This window comes from Pristiophorus japonicus, chromosome 22, assembly GCF_044704955.1.
Source record: "Pristiophorus japonicus isolate sPriJap1 chromosome 22, sPriJap1.hap1, whole genome shotgun sequence".
Taxonomy (NCBI): domain Eukaryota; kingdom Metazoa; phylum Chordata; class Chondrichthyes; family Pristiophoridae; genus Pristiophorus; species Pristiophorus japonicus.
Genome location: NC_091998.1, coordinates 18,008,777 through 18,030,859, shown reverse-complemented (window position 1 = coordinate 18,030,859; position 22,083 = coordinate 18,008,777). Strand labels below are relative to the sequence as shown.

The 22,083-nt window shown below is 45.3% G+C and overlaps 3 protein-coding genes across 3 annotated transcripts in view; 2 read left to right on the top strand and 1 right to left on the bottom strand.

Annotated features, from left to right (window-relative positions):
* The window catches only part of LOC139234874 (salivary plasminogen activator beta-like), a 28,131-nt gene extending 27,424 nt beyond the window's left edge, over positions 1 to 707 (bottom strand). Inside the window, exon 1 of the mRNA XM_070865685.1 lies at positions 619 to 707. The gene's annotated coding sequence lies outside the window, so the exon portion shown is untranslated. The remainder of the gene's footprint in view (positions 1 to 618) is intronic.
* Positions 1 to 22,083, top strand: part of LOC139234881 (erlin-1-like) — an 843,171-nt gene that overhangs the window by 664,907 nt on the left and 156,181 nt on the right. The gene's annotated exons all lie outside the window — the stretch shown is intronic.
* chuk (component of inhibitor of nuclear factor kappa B kinase complex) overlaps positions 29 to 22,083 on the top strand; it is a 113,188-nt gene continuing 91,133 nt past the window's right edge. Inside the window, exon 1 of the mRNA XM_070865683.1 lies at positions 29 to 108. The gene's annotated coding sequence lies outside the window, so the exon portion shown is untranslated. The remainder of the gene's footprint in view (positions 109 to 22,083) is intronic.

Sequence of the window (22,083 nt, the reverse complement as noted above, 5' to 3'; positions counted from 1 at the left end):
CCGTATTAAATACCATGGAAACGATGAAGGGAACTAGACGCATCTTTGTTTCTCGAGGCAATTACATCATCGGAACTTAATTATTGAACTAGTCCTTGTGACTTTCAGGTACAGTCCACTCTTCGTTCAAAGTCACTTAACTCAAATGATCTGATGAATCAACTTTTAGCACCTGAATTTTTACTTTGAAGCGTTACTTAATTCGTTTTGGGTTGAATAATTTGAATTATCAGTCGACTATATATTGTAACATGTATGAGCAGTTTTACTAGTTACAACTCAGTCTCCAACCATGGGACATACGTCACGTTTTCCCTTACACACAGGCACAAGTTCCAACATCGCACCAGCCCAAACCCAAACGCCAATTTTCCATGATTCAAACAGCTGTCGGGATGGCAACTGAAGTTTATTTCCCTTCATTGTTAGAGTCCTGGGCCATTCAGTGAGCGGACAAACTATCTATTTTCGGATGTCTGGTCATGTTCTCCGGGCATCGGAATAACCTGATTGCCTTAAAAGATACACACCGCTCAGATATTTAGCACAAATAACGAACGATCAATTATATATTGGGTATTGTTATTAAACTTAAAGCGAGACAGCGAAAGATCGAACCTGAGAGAAAGGACACTTGCTCCTGGTTGCTGCTTGCTGCTTACAGCGATCTGCCGTCCTGCCCGAGCTCTGCAGTGATTTGTCGAGTCTTCCACACCTTATAAAGATCCGGCGGCGGAAGTGAACTGCGGCTCAGCTCCTTCGTCTACTGTGCGGAAAATTCCAGCCCCGAGGAGCTCTGAGAACTGGTATCGGTATCATTCTTCATTGCCCTTGCCCCACACCCGAAACTAGCTGACCCTGGAAAGGCAAATCGCCAAAAATAGAGAACCAAAAATCTATCTGTCTATATCTATTTGTCTGTCTGTGTATATCTGTCTGTCTATATCAAACTATCTGTCTGTCTAATATCTATAAGTCTGTCTGCCTATATCTATCTATCTGTCTATCTATATCTGTCTATCTGTCTATGTGTCTATATCGGTTTGTCTGCCCATATATATATCTGCCTATATCTATTTGTCTGCCTATATCTATCTATATGCCTATATCTATAATCTATCGATCTGTTTGTCTGTCTATATCTATCTGTCTGTCTATATCTATCCGTCTGCATGTCTGTCTATATCTATCTATCTATCTGTCTGTATCCATCTATCTATATACACATTGGACAAAATCCCTCTTTACCAATTTGCAGGATTAATATTACCCAAATCCTCAACCTGTGTATTTTTTGTGACTGATATACTTCGTCAAGTTTATATGGTTGTGATGTGATTGTGTTTTGTGGGCTTGCTGTGCGGAGGTTCGCCGAGAATTCAGGGACAGTCAAAGTTATTTCAAGGATTAGCATTGACAGACCCGCGTGTCTGAGTGTGAGAGATTGTATTCTGTCTGCTGAATGGCCCAGAGGTGAGGAAGTAGTATATTAATACACTGCATCACCCAGAAACCATGTTGTATATGTTACCGCAGTCTGGAATCATTATCCACAAGTGCTGAAAGCAAGTTAATAATAATTTGACAGAAAAAAGGATCAAATACAACAGTAAATACATTTCAAGGTCGGCAGCAAATGTAAGCATCAGTTTAAACAAGATGTTATTTGAAGGTGTTTAAAAGGTATCCTTTGTGTTATGTATGTAATGACTCAATAGACTGAATACTGGAAACTAACACAGGTACAAACCTGGCTCTGCTTTATGAGGGTCCAAAGTGAATACATTCTATGATGGCTTGCCTTTTATACCTGGGCGGCACACACGTGCGTACAGCCCAATGACCTCCGACAGTCGCGCCACCTGGTGGCTAGTAACACCAAGCATACATACATGACTATCTCCCTTTAAGATATTAGGAACAGTCTTTTTACAAATTGAGACATTCCGGGACTTTCCGCTTCCGAATTGATCGTCTCAGTTCAACTTCAGCCTTGGGCAAGCGTTCTGAGTCTGTTATGACTGGGGGCTGGGTAGCCAATCTGATGGGAGTGGCAATGACGATGTCAGGGATTTAAAATCCAGATTCATTGATGACAGCGGAGTCCTCTAATGACTGAGGATAGGTTGATTGGTCACTGATTGTGTCTTCCTCAGACTGTTCCGGTTCATCCGTGTGCCGCAGCTTTACCTGATCAACATGTTTCCTGCATGTTTGCCCATTCTTGAGCTTGACGACAAACACTCTTTGGCCGTAACAGTACCGGCGATCCACTTTGGCCGTAACAGTACCGGCGATCCACTTGGGACCATTACCATAATTTAGTACATACGCAGGATCGTTAACAGAAATGTTGTGTGACACGGCAGCGCGATCATGATACCACTGCTGACTTTGACGTCTGTAGTCAACATGATCGTGGACAAGAGAGCCTGGTCTTGAGACCTCTCTTCAATAGTTCAACAGGGGGGTCCCAGTCAGCATGTGGGGTCTTGTCCTGTAACTAAGCAATATGCGTGATAAGCGAGTCTGCAGTGAACCTTGAGTTACACGTTTCATACTTTGCTTGATGGTTTGGACAGCATGCTCTGCTTGACTATTAGATGCGGGTTTGAATGGTGCTGACCTCACATGTTTAATACCATTGAGCTTCATGAACTCTCGAAACGCCAGACGAGAGAAGTGGTCCATTGTCGCTTACAACGATGTCGGGCAGACCATGAGTGGCAAACATGACACGAAGGCGCTCAATGGTAGCTGTGGATGTACTGGATGACATAATTATACACTCTATCCACTTGGAATATGCATCCACCACAACTAAAAACATCTTTCCCAGGAAGGGACCTGCAAAGTCGATGTGGATCCTGGACCATGGTTTCTATGGCCACAACCACAGACTCAGCGGCAATTCCGCTGGTGCTTTACTTAGCTGCATGCAAGTGTTGCACTGATGCACACATGATTCCAGATCAGAGTCAATTTCAGGCCACCATACATGAGACCTGGCAATGGATTTCATCATGACACTACCGGGATGAGTGCTATGTAGGTCATGTACAAATTTCTCTCTGCCTTTCTTAGGCATAACAACACGATTACCCCATAGTAAACAATCAGATTGAATGAATAGTTCATCTTTGCGACAGTTGTAAGGTTTGGTCTCATCACACACTTCTCTGGGAATGGCCGACCAATCACAATAAAGGCACAATGTTTCACAACTGATAACAGCGGGTCCTGGCTGGTCCAGGTCTTAACTTGTTGAGCTGTGACAGGGGTTCCTTCACTTTCAAAAGCATCATGACTAACAGTAGGTCTGCAGGCTGTGGCGTCTCCACCTCCGGTGTGGGCAACGGCAGATTGCTCAGTGCATCGGCACAATTCTCGGTGCCAGGTCTATGGCAAATGATATAATCATAGGCAGATAATGTCAGCAAGCACCTCTGGATGTGGGACGATGCATTGGTATTGGCACACCGTTAAGTTTCACTTTAATCATTATCGGCTGGCGCTTTGTTAGGAACAAATAGTCCATACACTTACTCCTCTGGTATCTCGGATTGCATATCCGGATCCATGCTATACTGGTCATCATCCTCCATGTGGTGTGTTGCAGCACGCTTGCTCAGTTGTGGACACATGCGCTGGAGACGCCCCCGTCTCAAACAGCCTTTACAAATGTACTGTTTAAACCGCCACTGATGAGGCCGATGATTTCCCCCACAATGCCAACACGGTGAAATCGGATTCATTCCCGTTGACGGACTTTGAGCAGCCACAGGTTTCACATACGCAGTTGAGTAGGCCCTGCCATATGCAGCTCTGCCAAACGACGATACAATCTTGTTTACAGTACTTGCTGAGTTCTGATTTTCCGATGATATCTGCTTTAAGTGTTTGTCCGTCGTCATGCATGCCTGGGCAATCGTGATGGCCTTGCTCAAGTCCAGCATTTCCGTCGGCAGTAGCTTACGCAGGATCACTTCGTGGTTGATGCCGATTACAAAGTCCTGCAACATGTCTCCCAATGCGTTTTCGAAATTACATGGTCCAGCTCGACGTCTTAGGTCGGCAACGAATTCCGACACACCCTGGCCCTCAGAACGAACGTGCTTGTAGAATCCATATCGTGATGATGCCTTCTTCTGGTTTGAGATGGTCACATACCAGACCACACAATTCCTCATAGTCCTTTCCGTTGGACTTGCAGGCGAGAGAAAATTCTTTGAGTCCATAGATTTCGGACCGCAAACCGTGAGGAAGACTGCCCTGCGCCTAACTACGCCAGTGGGTTTCTCCATTTTGTTTGCCACGAAGTACTGGTCCAGGCGAGCTACAAAATCTGTCCAGTCCTCTCCCTCCGCGAATCTCTCCAGAATTCCAATTGGTCTCATTTTTGCATGAGAAGGTTCTTAAGTTACCTCGTCACAAAGAGTACATTACATGATGGCTTGCCTTTTATACCTGAGCTGCACACACGTGCATACAGCCCAATGACCTCCGACAGTCGTGCCACCTGGTGGCTAGTAACCCCGAGCATACATACATGACACTTTGAAAGATCCACCTAAAAGAATCCTAGATAATGCTGGCAACTCTACCATGTGTTATTGCATTCATATATTTCCCTATCATTTTGAATGTTTGTTCCTGATTTTGCTTTCTTACATTTTTATTGCAATAAAGTAAAATCAGAACTGTACTTTCAGTGCAATGTTCAATCCTGAGTTGAGCTTCCAACCCCACATCCTCTCCAGCACCAGATGTGCTAACTTCCATTTCGTTAACAGTGCCCTCTCCCAGCCCTGCTGCTGAAACAATTATTCATGCTTCTGTCATCTCTAGTACCCTGTCATTTGTGCTTGTGGATTTTGTTGCTTGTTGCTCAGAACAGTTTTTTAAGTTAATGTTTCATACATTTGACGCTGATAGTTGGTTCAGAGTAACACTGCAGTTTTTATTTGAATTCTTTCAGTGGAAAAAAATAAGTTCTAGTCAATTTACGATAAATATTCGAAAGTTTTTTTTTTGCAAAATCATTATACAGACAAAGTTTCAAACAATTATCCTTCAACTACTCCAGGATCATCCAGGTAAAGACAATCCTAAACTTCTGTTCTCCATGCCAACCACTTTCTTCAACATACTCTTCCACTCCTTCCATCCTCATTCTGCCAATTGTTAGAAGCTTATTGACTTCTTCGTCTCAAAGATTCAAACTGCTGTCTCAGCTACTGCCACCTCCTCCTTCCCCTGTTCTTGTCCCTCCCAACCTTCACCTTGTCCCTATCTCGAACCCATATCTTGCTGAGCTGCCAGTCAAAGTTACGAACTTGAATGAGACACTTCTCAATGTGTGAGCTCATAGCAACTACATTGTCGGCTTAGTTAGGTCCTCTGTTGGGCACGGTGAATAAAAATCATTCTTTCATTGAATATGAAAACTGCTATGGGATGTGTTTAATGTTTCCCCATTGTCTTAAAACTAATGTTATATATGAGGGTACACAGTTTTGATCACTGTTCAATCTGGCAATACATCTAATTATCTTAATCAACATTCTCGATGGCTATGTGCATCTCTGGGAGTTAACCATTTGTAATCTGAACATTAGTTTATATCAGTAAAATAAAATAAATTAAACCAAAATCCCTTCTAGTCCAAAGAGGCAAACATCTTAATAGATTACAGTTGATGACACCTAGCTTTATTTCTCCACCACTACCCTCAATTCTACAACCACTTCTATTTTGTCAGACTGCATATCTAACAAAAAGTCATTACTGAGCGAGAACTTTCTCCAGTTGAACATTGGGATAACTAAATCTATCTTATTTGGCTCCTACCAAAACTCTTGCACCCAACTCTTGACCTCTCCTAAGCTGCTTGCTGTGGCTGAACCAGATAGAGCACAGTCTATATGTCTTTTTTAATCTGAGCCGAGTTTCAACCCCCATATTATATCCACTTCTACTGCATTATGTGCCTCCATTCTTACCTCATCCCCACGACACTAAAATCCTTATTTATACTTTCATAAACTCAAGATTCAACTTCTCTGATGTCCTTTTCATTGGTCTCAAGCTCCACCCTAACAATATAACTTGTCCAAAACTCATCAGTCATATCTTGTCCTATACTAACTTCTGCTCATCCATCACCCTATCCTCACCATTACCTTACAGTGCACCAATGCATAAAATTCAAAATCCTTGTCCCTGCCTTCAAATTCCTCTGTGACCTTGTTCCAACTAGCTTTGCAACCTTCTCCAACCCTACATCCCAACCATTTCCTTTAGTCCTCAGATTCTGCTCTCCCGTGTATACCACTCCCAGTATGGTGCCCCTTCATCAGTGGCAAAGCTCCAACTGCCTCGGCCTGACTCTCTGGAACTTAATTCATAAGTTCCTCTCTGCCTTTAAAAGCCTTTTCAAAACCTATCTTTTTGACAGAGCTTTCTATTTACAACCAATCTAAGTGTTACTATGTGAAGCGCTTGTAATGTTTTATTACTTCAAAGGTGCTACACAACTCCAAGTTGTTATTATGAGTTTGGTTACTTGGGTAACTTTGGTGTCATCTGATATTTTCAGCTTTATAAAATCATATAGGAATTTAAGAAACATGCTGAGAATAAAAATCTTTCTCCATTGTCTCGAGAATCACAATAGAGGCAGCCTACAGACACATAATCTACCTAGGAAAGTGAGAACCAGTTTGGGGTTATTAAGCTGCAGTAATACAGCGGCTATCAATGCAAGACCAGCATCTATCGGATGCAGCATGCAGTCAGCAGACCATGATTATATTGCAGACTAAATCAGTCTAACCAACACCAAGTTGTGGTCAGATTTAATCAAAATGAAAATGAGGCTTTAATTATAAAGACAAATTGAAGCACCACTCCCAATTGGATAGAATTGATGAATCATTTTCTTGTACCTGAGGTATAGAAAAATTGTAAATCCAAATGTAAAAAATGTGTTTACTTTTCCAGTATGCCTAATGCACAAAGGAAGTCTACTACATTAGCATGTTCAATAACTGGTCTGACTAAATACTATATGTAGAAGTTGTATCAGCATAAATAATATCATGACAAAGTATGATCAGTGGCAGTAATGTGCATTAGGTTTCTCAAACTCAATGTTTGAGAAAGCACTGAATTGGGGTGGGAAAGGGAAATGATTTTTAAATCTTCTCAACTTAAGCCCAGGAAATCTTGCCCTCCACATTACCTTATCCAGTATCTCATTGTGGGAGCAAACAGCTATTACATTTCACTGACCTTGATTGCAGGTAATGAACAGTTACAATTCCCAATCCAGCAAGTGGGAATGGGGAAAGTTAAAGATAGAAAAAACTTGCATGTAGATAGCACCTAATCATGTCCAAAAGCACTTCACTGGCAACAGATTAATTCTGAAGTGCAGTCATTGTTCTTATGTGAGTAAATGTCGTTTGGGTTATGTTCAGAATAAATTCACAGGACTCTTATCGCAAGCTTAAACTGTTGTGACCTTGGTCTCTGTGATGTATGTAGCACTCAAATCACTGACTCCACACGGTCTGGTGTTGTAGTAACTGCTGTGACCTTAGTCCTTTATTGTGTAACTCCAGAGTGCCTCTCCGGTGTGGTGGGCAGCCTTTTATACTCTGTCTTGCAGGTACTTTCAGGTCTCCCACCACAGCGCTCTCTGTGGTGCACCATTGTACTTATACATTTAATGTACCTGGACAATACATAACATCTCACTCCCCACCCCGCCCCCGTCCTGTTCCAAAAGCCATTGCCGGTAACCTCGGCCTTGTTCGTCCTAGTTGGTTTGTGAATCCATGACCATCCACTTCCCTCTTTCCCCCACTCCCCCCCATCACCCATGTAGAGATTATGTGGTGTTTGCAGTCCTTACATAGGTGATGAAGTACACGAGCAGAACCTCCAACAGAAAGCAGGTATACATAGGCAGTACATTTGTATGGTACATATGATATATGGTACAGATGTTATGTCAAAAGGTTGCAGGTGCACTGAACAGTTATTTAATCCCAGCTCCACTGGGTGAGGCAGTGTACTGCCCCCTTTTTTTTGCCCGAAGCGATGGGCTGTGCTGAGACAGGGTATCGCAACTAATGCATTGCCTCTGTTCTCATAGTCACCTTAGCGACTCATCTGCAGCCGCTGAACCATTGCATGAAGCACATAAAATCGGAAATCGCATTGGCCCCTTAGGCATGTTAGTCAAGGACCCATCAACCCTATTACTTGTACCTCGTGGTATTAACTCTTTTCGTAAATCATTCATATCCATCATTTTAGACACAGTAACCATTCAGCATTAAAATATCACTTATCCGAAATCACTTCATCATAAAAATCACGTTACACATTTAGACTTGCTCTTGTCTTTTTGTGGGGACCGCCAATGGTGTAAGGCCCTTTTAAGGCTCTCGGGTGCATTTCCCTTTAAAGTCGCCATCTTGTGGTTCTCACGAGGCTTCCCTTGGGCGCCGACATTTTAGTTTTTTGTACTGCTTGCCTTTGTTCTTTGCAGCCACGAGGCTCGCTGGCCTGAAGTTTTGCTGCAGTTAAAGGATAGAGGGGATAAAGAAGAGGAAAAAAAAAGAAAAACGGCCACGAACATGACTGATACTGCAGCTGTATGCTGCAGCCGCCAGAACGGCTCCTCCTGCCGCCGCTGCTCAAACCCAGGCTCCCAGCGAGAAGAGGAATGTGATGAATGGCTCCCCGAAGCAGATCAAGGGCACGGGCGCCTTGGGCTCATCCAAACCCCCACGACGGATCCCCAGGGGAAAGTGGGAAGGGAGGTGAAGAAATCTCCAGAGTTATGTCTCTTGTAATTTACGTACTCCCGTTTTAGGGGCCTAGCATCAAGCATAACAGCTCGTTCTTGTTCTGTTCACCAGATTCTTCCACCGTACTGGTAGAGCCGGCTGAGGATGGTGTGGAGCAGCCTCCCCTCGCACTTGCTGGGCCCGCTCTCGCACATTTTGGTACACACCTTGACGAGGCGTTGCGAGACGTTTTTGTTATGGGGATTGGCCATGAGGGGCTCCTTCACAAGCTGCTATCCCATGAACCTGTCGGGTGCTACAGTCACCCTGAAGCAAGCCATCACCATCAGCCGGGCGTTTTTGACCTCGACTTGCAGCACCAGGCAGATGATCCACACGGTCTCGAACCCGGCAGGCACTGTCCACAGGATAGCACCCACCACGGACAAAACTGCAGAACTTCGCTCTGCCAGGGGCAGAGAGCATGGACCTCGGGGTCACAGGCACACGATCTGCAGCTGGCTGCCTCCGTAGCCTCCTCTACCTCCGTAGCCTCCTCTGCCACTGTGGTCCCAGTGACTGCCGCCTCTCCTGCGGCCGCCGTAGCAGCCGCCATCGCCACCCGACTTTTTCTCCGCACGGCCCCCCACCCCCCCCACCCCGGTTTGTCGGCCGTCGATGGGTTTGTCGTTCAACGCCTGCTCTTCCAGGGTCTGCTCGTCTGTGTATGGCTTCTTTTTCCTCCAGCTCGGTCGGCGCTGCTCTTTGGGAACACGGGGGACAGCAGTCTGTGGAGGTCTTCCCAGCTCCCACGGACCTTTCCCATCCATCTCCTGCCAAGAAGCGTCGGCCCATCGCCTGCAATGACCCACAAAGGTAATTCGTGCATCTCGCCCCCGTGAGATACCTGCACATCCGCTCTGCCGAGGACAGGAATCAGTTCCTTGGTGTAGGTACGCAGCTTCGCCGTGACCGGGACCAGCTTGGGTCGTGCAGCTGAGTTAACCCACAGTTTATCAAAAGTTTCCTGACTCATCAACGACGGACCCGATCCAGTGTCCACTTCCATACTCACTGGGACTCCGTTAATCTTGACCTCCATAATCACTGGAGCGGAATCGTCGGTGCATATATAGAGTTCAAACACCTCATCTTCTTCTGCCTGCTCCTCGCTGGATAGTAGATCATCTGCCACCTCCTCAGCCACACGGTGAGTCAGGTTTCTTTTGCACATACGCTGAAGGTGGCCTTTCATGTGGCAGGTATTGCACGTATACTCCGCAAACCTGCAGCGGTGAACCCCATGGCTTCCTCCGCAGCGCCAGCATGGTGCTGCTCGATTAGTCTCCCTCGGCGGATTCTGAGTTCCAGGACCCCGAGGTCCGTGCTCTCTGCCCTGGGAGCAAAGTTCTGCAGTTTTGTCCGTGGTGGGCGCTATCCTGTGGACAGTGCCTGCCGGGTTCGAGACCGTGTGGATCATCTGCCTGGTGCTGCAAGTCGAGGTCATAAACGCCCGGCTGATGGTGATGGCTTGCTTCAGGGTGACTGTAGGTTCATGGGATAGCAGCTTGTGAAGGAGCCCCTCATGGCCAATCCCCATAACAAAAACGTCTCACAACGCCTCGTCAAGGTGTGTGCCAAAATCACACGGCGCCGCGAGTCTCCTGAGGTCCACAGCATATTTGATGACATCCTGGCCCTCAGGTCTGCAGTGGTGGTAGAATTTGTACCTGGTCATGAGTTGGTCACAAATGAGTGCGATCAGCTCCTCATATGACTTGTCCTTGGCACTCGCAGGTGCCAGCAAATCCCTGACGAGACAGTAAACCTCATCGCCACAACTGAAAAGCAATATCGCCTTACGTTTCGCTCTCATTACATCCGTGTCCGCTGTCAGGCCGTTTGCTGTGAAGTAATACTCAAGCTTTTCCGTAAAGGCCTCCCAATCATTGCCCACCGTAAAATCATTTAGCGAGCCCAGAGTAGCCATGGTTGCGTGAAGTTTGTCCGTGTCCTTGTCGCCAATGTGATGTATGTAGCACTCAAATCACTGACTCCACACGGTCTGGTGTTGGCGTAGCTGCTGTGACCTTAGTCCTTTATTGTGTAACTCCAGAGTGCCTCTCAGGTGTGGTGGGCAGCCTTTTATACTCTGTCTTGCAGGTACTTTCAGGTCTCCCACCACAGCACCCTCTGTGGCGCACCATTGTACTTATACATTTAATGTACCTGGACAATACATAACAATCTCTTTTTCAGACTCCAGAGTGAGGAAGCAGCATGGTGAATCACCTTTTATACCTGCTTGCCCCAGAGTGCACAGGTGACCCTTCGGTCTCCCACAGGTGTGCCCCCTAGGTGGCAAGTCTTACATTTGGGTAAGGTCTACATACATACATTGCAGTTTGTATCTGAGGATATGGTTTTCTGGAGGATGACTGAAACTAAAACTAAAGTTTCTTTTGGGAAGGTTACATTCTCTCTCCCCATGTATACATTAAACTCAGCTGCACAAAGGCAGGCTGCACCGAAGATCCACACAATCTGTAACTTGATGGAATAAAAAAAGAAAAGAGCGTAACAATGAGGCAATAAGAAAACTTCATTAGCTCATCCAGTTCTGAGATTGTAACCTCTGCAAAATGCACAATTTTTTACCATTACAATAACCCTCTATCTTTCAACTTGATATCGAAAAACAACTGTGAACAAATAAACAAAATCCGTGCAGCTTTTAAGCCACACATTCAAAATAGAAATCGAGTATTTTTAGTGCTCAATTTCAGCAGTTAAACATAGACTGCCTGAGTTCCAAAATATCTATGAGTTACGTTAGTCACAATCAACAGAAACAATGTCTTCTGGAGAATAATGTTTTCCAGATTTTCTAAGGTAGAACTTTTTACATTTTAAGAAGTACCAGTTATCATGACCAAAGCAAAATCTATTCTATAAATAGAATAAAGTGGTTTGGAGACTGAAGTGCTGGTTTATATTCCCTCTGCTGCACACAACTAATACTACTTACAGACTGTGGTCTATAGGGTAATACATAATTGGTAGCAGGTTACCAAAGCAGTAATTAAATCAAAGAGTTCTAATGATGTAGAGAAGCATGAGAGCAAACTCCTCCCATTTGTATTGTTAAAACACCGTGCGATTCACTTAGTGCCTTCCATCCACTTATCATTTTTTTTACTCCTTTGTAATACAGTACATATAAATATATAATATATTTGGGAGGAAACATTCAAACAACACCACTAACAACATACTTTCTGGTTATTTAGCTTACTTGCTGTTTGTAGGACCTTGCTTTATGTAAATTGGCTGTTGCATTTGCTTCTGTAATAACAGTGACTGCTTCAAATCATCATCATCATCATAGGCAGTCCCTCGAAATCGAGGAAGACTTGCTACCATTCTAAAAGTGAGTTCTCAGGTGACTGAACAGTCCAATACGGGAATTACAGTCTCTGTCACAGGTGGGACAGACAGTCGTTGAAGGAAAGGGTGGGTGGGGAAGTCTGGTTTGCCGCATGCTCCTTCCGCTGCCTGCGCTTGTTTTCTGCATGCTCTCGACGATGAGATTCGAGGTGTTCAGCGTCCTCCCCAATGCACTTCCTCCACTTATGGAGGTGATCTTTGGCCAGGGACTCCCAGGTGTTGGTGGGGATGTTGCATTTTATTAAGGAGACTTTGAGGGTCTTGAAACTTTCCTCTGCCCACCTGGGGCTTGCTTGCTGTGTAGGAGTTCCGAGTGGAGCGCTTGCTTTGGGAGTCTTGTGTCAGGCATGCGGACAATGTGGCCCGCCCAACGGAGCTGGTTGAGTGTGGTCAGTGCTTTGATGCTGGGGATGTTGGCCTGATCGAGGACGCTAATGTTGGTGCGTCTGTCCTCCCAGGAGATTTGCAGGATCTTGCGGCGACATCGTTGGTGGTATTTCTCCAGCGATTTGAGGTGTCTACTGTATATGGTCCACGTCTCTGAGCCATACAGGAGGGCGGTTATCACTACAGCCCTGTAGACTATGAGCTTGGTGGCAGAGTTGAGGGCCTGATCTTCGAACACTCTTCCTCATGCAGCCAAAGGCTGCACTGGCGCACTGGAGGCAGTGTTGAACCTTGTTGTCGATGTCTGCCCTTGCTTCATTGGTTATGAACTACTTTGTGATGTCCTGAGGACCTGGAAGCTGCTGTAAAAATTCAAGTTCATTCTTCCTTTCTTACTTTCCAATAGTTGGTGGTGACTTTAGCTCAAAATGCTCTTTTAGGTCTGAGGTATGTTCTGGTGCTGTGGTGAAGATGAATGTAGTTCTGAACAACTTAGGCTAATATTGGACCTAACCTGATCGTATAGTCCATCAAATGACTGGTACTAAACTAATAAAAAGTTATTTTTATGGAACAATACAGTAAATATAAGGTTTAATTTTCAACTTTGCTGCCTGGGCAGTAACCTGGTGGAGCATATTGTCACCCATTCTAGAAACTACCTGATTTTGTTCCATTGAAATCAATGGTCTCTATCATATATCATTACAACAGTGACTGCACTCCAAAAGTACTTAATTGGCTGTTAAGCGTTTTGAGACATCCGGTGGTCATGAAAGGCGCTATATAAATGCAAGTCTTTCTTTATATCCGTATTTTTCAAACCACTCACTCTTCATAACATATTCTCATAGCTCATGAGTAAGTTTGTCTGCCAATGAATCTCAATTATTCCAATTTGTCAGTTTCCCAATGATTTTTTTTCCATATTGAGTTTTCTTTGATAGGAGTAAAATTGCAGTTTGTACAGGTTATTAAACAGCATGTAGTACTTAGAAACACAATAAATCTTGAAAATAAGGGTATCTAACCGATCAAAATTCATCACTCAAATACCCTTACTCTCCTGTTTCTCATCTATATGCTGCCCCTTGGCGACATCATCGAAAACACAGCGTCAGTTTCCACATCTATGCTGATGACCCCCAGTTCTACCTCACTACCACTTCTCTCAACCGCTCCACGGTCTCTAAATTGTCAGATTGCTTGTCCGAAGCAAAAATCTTCTCCAATTAAACATTGGGAAGACCGAAGCCATTGTTTTCGGTCCCCGGCACCACCTCCGTTCCCTAGCCACTGATTCCATCCCTCTCCCCAACTTCTGTCTGAGGCTGAACCAGACTGTTCGCAACCTCGGTGTCATATTTGACCCTGAAATGAGCTTTCGACCACAACTAAAACCGCTTATTTCTACCTCGGAAACAACGCCCGTCTCCACCCTTGCCTCAGCTCATCCGCTGCTGAAGCCCTCATCCATGCTTTTGTTACTTCTCGATGTGACTATTCCAACGCACTCCTGGCTGGCCTCCCACATTCTACTGTACATAAACTAAAGGTGATCCAAAACTCGGCTGCCCGTGTTCTGACTCACACTATGTCTCACTCACTCATCATCAGCATCATAGGCAGTCCCTCGGAATCGAAAAAGACTTGCTTCCACTCTGAAAATGAGTCCTTAGGTGGCTGAACAGTCCAATACGAGAACCACAGTCCCTGTCCCAGGTGGGACAGATAGTGGTTGAAGGAAAGGGTGGGTGGGACAGATTTGCCGCGCCCTCTTTCCGCTGCCTGTGCTTGTTTTTACATGCTCTCAGCGATGAGACTCGAGGTGCTAAGCGCCCTCCCGGATGCACTTCCTCTACGTAAGGTGGTCTTTGGCCAAGTACTCCCACGTGTCAGTGGGGATGTTGCACTTTATCAGGGAGGCTTTGAGGGTGTCCTTGTAACGTTTCCTCTGCCCACCTTTGGTTCGCTTGCCATGAAGGAGTTCCAAGTAGAGCGCTTGCTTTGGGAGTCTTGTGTCTGGCATGAGAACAATGTGCCTGCCCAGCGGAGCTGATCAAGTATGGTCAGTGCTTCAATGTTGGGGATGTTGGCCTGGTCGAGGACGCTAATGTTGGTGCGTCTGTCCTCCCAGGGGATTTGTAGGATCTTGCGGAGACATCATTTGTGGTATTTCTCCAGCGACTTGAGGTGTCTACTGTACATGGTCCATATCTCTGAGTCATACAGGAGGGCGGGTATTACTACAGCCCTGTAGACCATGAGCTTGGTGGCAGTTTTGAGAGCCTGGTCTTCAAACATTCTTTTCCTTAGGGTGCACTGGAAGTGGTGTTGAATCTCGCCGTCAATGTCTGCTCTTGTTGATAAGAGGCTTCCGAGGTATGGGAAATGATCCACGTGGAGGACCTTTGTCTTACGGATGTTTAGCGTAAGACCCATGCTTTCGTACGTCTCAGTAAATATGTTGACTGTGTCCTGGAGTTCAGCCTCTGTATGTGTGCAGACGCAGGTGTCGTCCACATACTTTAGCTCGTCGACAGAGGTTGGGGTGGTCTTGGACGTGGCCTGGAGACGGCGAAGGTTGAACAAGTTCCCACTGGTTCTGTAGTTTAGTTCCACTCCAGCTGGGAGTTTGTTGATTGTGAGGTGGAGCATTGCAGCGAGGAAGATTGAGAAGAGGGTTGGGGCGATGACGCAGCCTTGTTTGACCCTGGTCCGGATGTGGATTGGATCTATTATGGATCCTGTGCTCGCTGACCTACATTGGCTTCCAGTTAAACAACACCACGATTTCAAAATTCTTATCCTTATTTTCAAATCCCTTCGTGGCCTCGCACCTCCCTTTCTCTGCAATCTCCTCAAGTGTCACAACCCCCCCACCAACCCCCGCCCCAAGATGTCTGCGCTCCTCTTAATTATGCCCTCTTGAGCATCCCTGATTATAATCGCTCAATCAGTGGTGGCTGTGCCTTCTGTTGCCTAGGCTTCAAGCTCTGAAACTCCCTGCCTCTCAACCTCTCTTTCTTCCTTCAAGATGCTCCTTAAAGATTTTGGTCACCTGCGCTAATTTCTACTTATGCTGCTCGGTGTCAAATTTTTTATCTCATAACACTCCTGTGAAGTGCACTGGGATATTTCACTACATTAAAGGTGCTATATAAAGGCAAGTTGTTGTTGTTATACAACTTTATTTTGAGCACTTCAATGATTTTTGTCTTCTTTGTGCCGTATCTCTCGCATCTTCAAAGAAGTCAAGGAGATTTTTCAGGCAATCTTGGTCAAAGAGATGGGCTTAAAGAGATCTTAAAGGAGGCAAGGGAGGTGGAGAGGCGGAGATGTTTAACGAGGAAGCTTCAGAGCATAGTGCCTATATGGCTGAAAGCATGGCCTCCAATGGTGGGGCGAAGTGAGTGGAAGATGCGTAAGAGACCTGAGTTGGAGGAACACAGAATTTTCAGATGATAGTAAGACTGGAGAAGGGTGGTTTACAGAGATGGGGAGGGGTGAGTCCATGATAGGATTTAAACATGTGCATGAGCATTTTAAATTGGAGGACTGGGAGTACAGTGGTGGTGCATGAGCGGCACTTGGGCAGCAGAACATTGGAAGAGCTTAAGGTTATGAATGTTAGGGGATGGGAGAGAGGCCAGGAGAGCATTGGAATAGTTGAGTCTGGAGATGATGAAATCATCGATGATGGTTTCAGCAGCAGATGGACTGAGGTAGGTGTGGACAGGGAAGTATTCTCGAGCTGGAAATAGACGGTCTTTTTGATGGAGAGGATATGTAATCGGAAGTTCAACTTGGGGTCAAATAGGACAATGAGGCTGCATACTGTCTGGTTCAACATGAGTAACTGGAGCGAGGGATGGGATCAGTTGCAAGGATTTAGAGTTTGTGTTGGGTACCAAAGATGATGGCATCTGTCTTCCCAATATTTAGCTGTCGGACATTGTGGCTCATCCAGGACTGGATGTTGGACAAACAGTTTGACAACAGAGGCAGTGACGTTGTCAAGTTAGGTAGAACTGGGTGTTGTCAGTGCACATGTGGAACATGACTCCATGTCTTCAACTGATTTCATCAAGGGACAGCATGAAGATGAGGAAGACGAAAAGAGGTAACAGTTGGAGTAGCTCAAGAGGTAATGGTGGAAAGAGATGTCATTGCTGGAGATGCTCTGGCTATAATTGGATAGGTAAGGATGGAACCAAGCGAGGGACGTCCTATTCAGCTGAACACTGAAGGGGAGACATTGGAGGAGGGGTGGTTGGCTGTATCAAAGGCTGCAAGAGGTTGAAAAGGAGATGACGGATTCGTGCACCATGGTTACAGTAACAGAGGATGTCATTTGTGATTTCAGTTTGGACTGTTTCAGTTTTGTGTCAGGAGCAGAAACCTGATTGGAGAAATTCAAACACAGCTTTGTGGGAAAGAAGGACAGGCATATGAGAGGTAACAACCTGTTCAAGGGCTTTGGAGAGGAATGGGACTGAAGCATTTCTGAGTAAGACTGTAATGGTTACCACTCTTCATTTGAAATAGTATTAATTGCACTTTAACTTTAGTTCCACTTAACTGCACATTATTTGCACCACATCAGAAAATGTAGTTGTTTTTTTAAATGTGTTGCTTTTGTAGTTGATTGTAAGCGACTTAGGGCTGACGCTACAGAATTTATAGTCATTTCATTTTCAGCTTTAGCAATGTGCAGAATTTGGGTTTTGTTCCCTGTACTAGTCACTGCTGGCATTCCTTGATTAGGTGACAATGGGAGAATTTCACATACAGCCATACAAAACAATGCATGACAATAAGTGAAGAAAAGCTATATTAATAATATGTTAAAGATGTAAATGAAGATTTATTTCTCAGTAATCACTTTTTACGAAGTGTGTGGGGTGGGCCGGGTGGCTGGCACTGAAGGACATGCACCTTTGCTACAGATTTAAAGAAAAGTTTTAAGACTTCTTAAAAATTGTCAGATTGCTTGTCCGACATCCAGTTCTGGACAAGCAAAAATCTTCGGAAGACCGAAGCCATTGTCATGAAGAAATGGTAAGAGATGTTCAGATGAGATAATTGGAGATGTTGTGTAACTTGTATTCTTTTTATTGATAAATTCTTCGAGTCAGACTACTTCAAGTTTTACGTGAGTTTTTGCATCTAACTGACCTTATGAAATGATTTGTATTTAATTATCCTGTTTTGTTTGGCAATGCTTTCTAATATTTGTTTCTAACTGGTCAATAACAATTTTTTCCCTTAATAGATAAAATCTCATCTGTTTCTACTTTTTCTAAAACAAATACAGACATGTATTTAACATTAAAGGATTTTAAGGCAACAAAAATATGTTATTACGTAATTTTCTGTTAATGTAGTTTCCGTGCAGTATCTGTAAACTTGTTTAGTATTCTTGATAAACTTCCCCATGAACAGTTATGTAATACTTTGTATTAATCATCAATATCATGTGCCAAGCATTACAAAACAGCCCACGCTTTAATCCAAAAATAACAATATCCATTGCACAACGTGAGAAAGCTGTGAGCCAGGAAATTGTTGTTATTTTCAGTTAAAGGCTTTGTGTATTCCTTTTATGGTCCTCTGTCTTCTAATGCAGTGGACACATAAACATACTTATCCTAGGCCCAACCATCTTCAGCTGCACCTTTCCTTCATCATAAGGTCAGAAAGGGGGATGTTCGCTGATGAGTACACACTGTTCAGTTCCATTCGCAACTCCTTAGAGAATGAAGCAGTCTGTGCCCGCATGCAGCAAGACCTGGGTGACATTCAGGCTTGGGCGGATAAGTGGCAAGTAACATTCGCGCCACACAAGTGCCAGGCAATGACCATCTCCAACAAGTGAGAGTCTTCCCACCTCCCCTTGATATTCAACGGCATTACCATTGCTGAATCCCCACCATCAACATCCTGGGAGTCACCATTGACCAGAAACTTAACTGGACCAGCCACATAAATACTGTGGCAACAAGAGCAGGTCAGAGGTTGGGTATTCTGCGGCGAGTGTCTCACCTCCGGACTCCCCAAAGCAGTTCCACTATCTACAATGCACAAGTCAGGAGTGTGATGGAATATGCTCCACTTGCCTAGATGAGTGCAGTTCCAACAACACTCAAGAAACTTGACACCATTCTAGACAAAGCAGCCCGCTTGATTGGCACCCCATCCACCACCTTCAACATTCACTCCCTCCACCACCGGCGCACCGTGGCTGCAGTGTGTACCATCTATAAGATGCACTGCAGCAACTTACCATGGCTTCTTCGCCAACTCCTCCCAAACCCGTGACATCTACCATCTAGAAGGACATAAGAACATAAGAACATAAGAATTAGGAACAGGAGTAGGCCATCTAGTCCCTTGAGCCTGCTCCACCATTCAAAAAGATCATGGCTGATCTGGCCGTGGACTCAGCTCCACTTACCCACCCGGACAAGGGCAGCAGACCATTGAGAACACCACCACCTCCATGTTCCCCTCCGAATTACACACCATCCTGAAATATTGGAAATATATCGCTGTTCCTTCATTCTTGCTGGGTCGAAGTCCTGAAACCCTCTCCATAACAGCACTGTGGGAGTACCTTCACCACAGAGACTGCAGCAGTTCAAGAAGGTGGCGCACCGCCACCTTCCCAAGGGCAATTAGGAATGGGCAATAAATGCTGGCCTTGCCAGTGAAGCCCACATCACGGAACAAATTTTTAAAAAACATGAAAATGGCAAAAAACATTTATAAACTGTTAACTTCTAAAACCTGCCTACTAATGTCTGTATGCCTAAGAAAATGAATGCAATTTGAAGAGCCTTCCCAAAACACGCAATCAACGGAATCTCAATTTCGACATGAGAGTGTGGCCAATTTTGTGACCTGGCCTGATTTGAGCAAATTGTGCCTTGAACCAGCCTGAAAGATTGCAGAAAACATGACCTTAAGTGGTTTAGCGTGTATGTTTTAAACTCCGATCATTGGCCCTGTTGTGTATGAATAAAGAGTCTGACTGGATATTGTGAGCTCAAAGTAAAGTGTGACCTTAGTCTTTTATTGCAGGTCTCCAGAGTGCCTCTCCAGTCTGTGAGGCTTCCTTAAGTACCTGTGTTCCCAAGGGATTGTGGGATCCCTTGGGACTCCAGGGATGAGCCCTCTGGTGACTACACAAGGTATATACAGGTTTACATATATAACAACACTCCACTACTCACCGCCCCCCCCACCCCGCCCGGCTAAAGTCAACAGTGTAACTATTTACAAGGTGAGTCGATCTGGGGCCTTTCTTTCCCTGGTTGATCATCTCGGTGCAAATGCTGGTTTTGGTGAATCGTTTGTTGGGCCTTCGCTGGGCTGCTGTGCAGCTGGCCTTGCTAGGCTGCCTGGTGTGGTGAGTCCTGCTGGGCTGCTGCGGGTGATGGGTTCTGCTTCGTGGCCAACCGCGGTGTTGGTTGTCACTAGTGTGTATGTTGGGGGGTCAAAGAAGGTAGGGTCTAAAGTGGGTTGTTCTGGATAGTCCGTGAATCTGAGTTTGATTTGGTCCAAGTGTTTCTGATGAATGAGTCCATTTGAAAGTTTGACCTGAAACACCCTGCTCCCCTCTTTGGCCACGATAGTGCTGGGAAGCTACTTGGGACCTTGTCCATAGTTCAACACAAATACAGGATCATTGATTTCAATTTCACATGACACATTTGCACTATCATGATATGTACTTTGTTGAAGCCGCCTGTTCTCTACCTGTTCATGTAGATCAGGGTGAACTAACGAGAGCCTTGTCTTAAGTGCCCTTTTCATGAGCAGTTCAGCAGGTGGGATCCCAGTGAGTGAGTGGGGTCTCGTGCGGTAGCTAAGCAGGACTCGGGATAGGCGAGTCTGCAGTGAGCCTTCAGTTACCCTCTTCAAGCCCTGCTCAATAGTTTGCACTGCTCTCTCTGCCTGACCATTGGATGCTGGTTTGAACGGGGCAGATGTAACATGTTTGATCCCATTACGGGTCATGAACTCTTTGAACTCAGCACTGGTGAAGCGTGGCCCATTGTTGCTCACAAGGACATCAGGCAGTCTGTGTGTGGCAAACATGGCCCACAAGATTTCAGAGGTGACAGCGGACATGCTTGCCGACATTATCTCACATTCAATCCATTTGGAGTACGCATCGACAACCACAAGGAACATTTTACCCAAAAACGGGCCTGCATAGTCGTCATGGACCCTGGACCATGGTTTGGAGGGCTAAGACCATAAACTTAGTGGCGCCTCCCTGGGGTGCATTGCTTAACTGCGAGCATGTGTTACATTTGTGCACGCAGGACTCTTAAGTCCGCATCAATACCGGACCATCACACGTGGGATCTGGCTATCACTTTCATCATTACAATGCCTGGGTGGGTACTGTGGAGGTCACTGATGAAAGTGTCCCTGCCCTTCTTGGGGACCACTACCCGATTACCCCACAGAAGGCAGTCTGCCTGTATAGACATTTCATCTTTGTGCTGCTTTATCTCTTCCTGCATTTCCACTGGGACACTGGACCAGCTCCCGTGAAGCACACAATTTTTTACTCGGGACAGTAAGGGGTCCTGGCTCGTCCAGGTTCTAATCTGTCGGGCTGTGACGGGTGATTGCTCACTGTTGAATGCTTCCATAACCATGACTAAATCTGCGGACTGTGCCATTTCCACCCCCCGTGGTGGGCAATGGCAACCTACTGAGAGCATTGGCACAATTTTCTGTGCCTGGCCTGTGGCGGATGGCGTAGTTGTATACGAACAACGTGAGCACCCATCTCTGGATGTGGGCCGATGCATTCATATTTATCCCCCTATTTTCGGAAAAAAGGGATAACAGTGGCTTATGGTCAGTTTCTAAATCAAATTTGAGCCCAAACAGATATTGATACATTTTCTTCACCCCATAAACACACGCTGTTGCTTCTTTTTCAATCATGCTGTCGGCTCTCACAGCCTTAAACAGACTTCTGGATGCATAAGCAACTGGTTGTAATTTCCCAGATTCATTAGCTTGTTGCAATATGCACCCGACGCCGTACGACGACACATCACATGCTAGTACCAAACGCTTACATGGATCATACAACACAAGCAATTTGTTTGAGCATAACAATTTTCTAGCTTTTACAAAGGCATTTTCTTGGCTTTTGCTCCATACCCATTCGTCTCCTTTATGCAGTAAAGTGTGCAGTGGTTCCAACAGTGTGCTGAGACCGGTAAGAAATTACCAAAGTAGCTCAGGAGTCCTAGAAACGACCGCAGCTCCGTCATGTTCTGTGGTCTCGGTGCATTCTTGATTGCCTCTGTCTTTCAATCGGTGGGCCTGATGCTGTCTGCTGCGATTCTTCTCCCCAGGAACTCCACTTCAGGTGCCAGGAAAACGCACTTTGAGCATTTTAACTTGAGCCCCACTC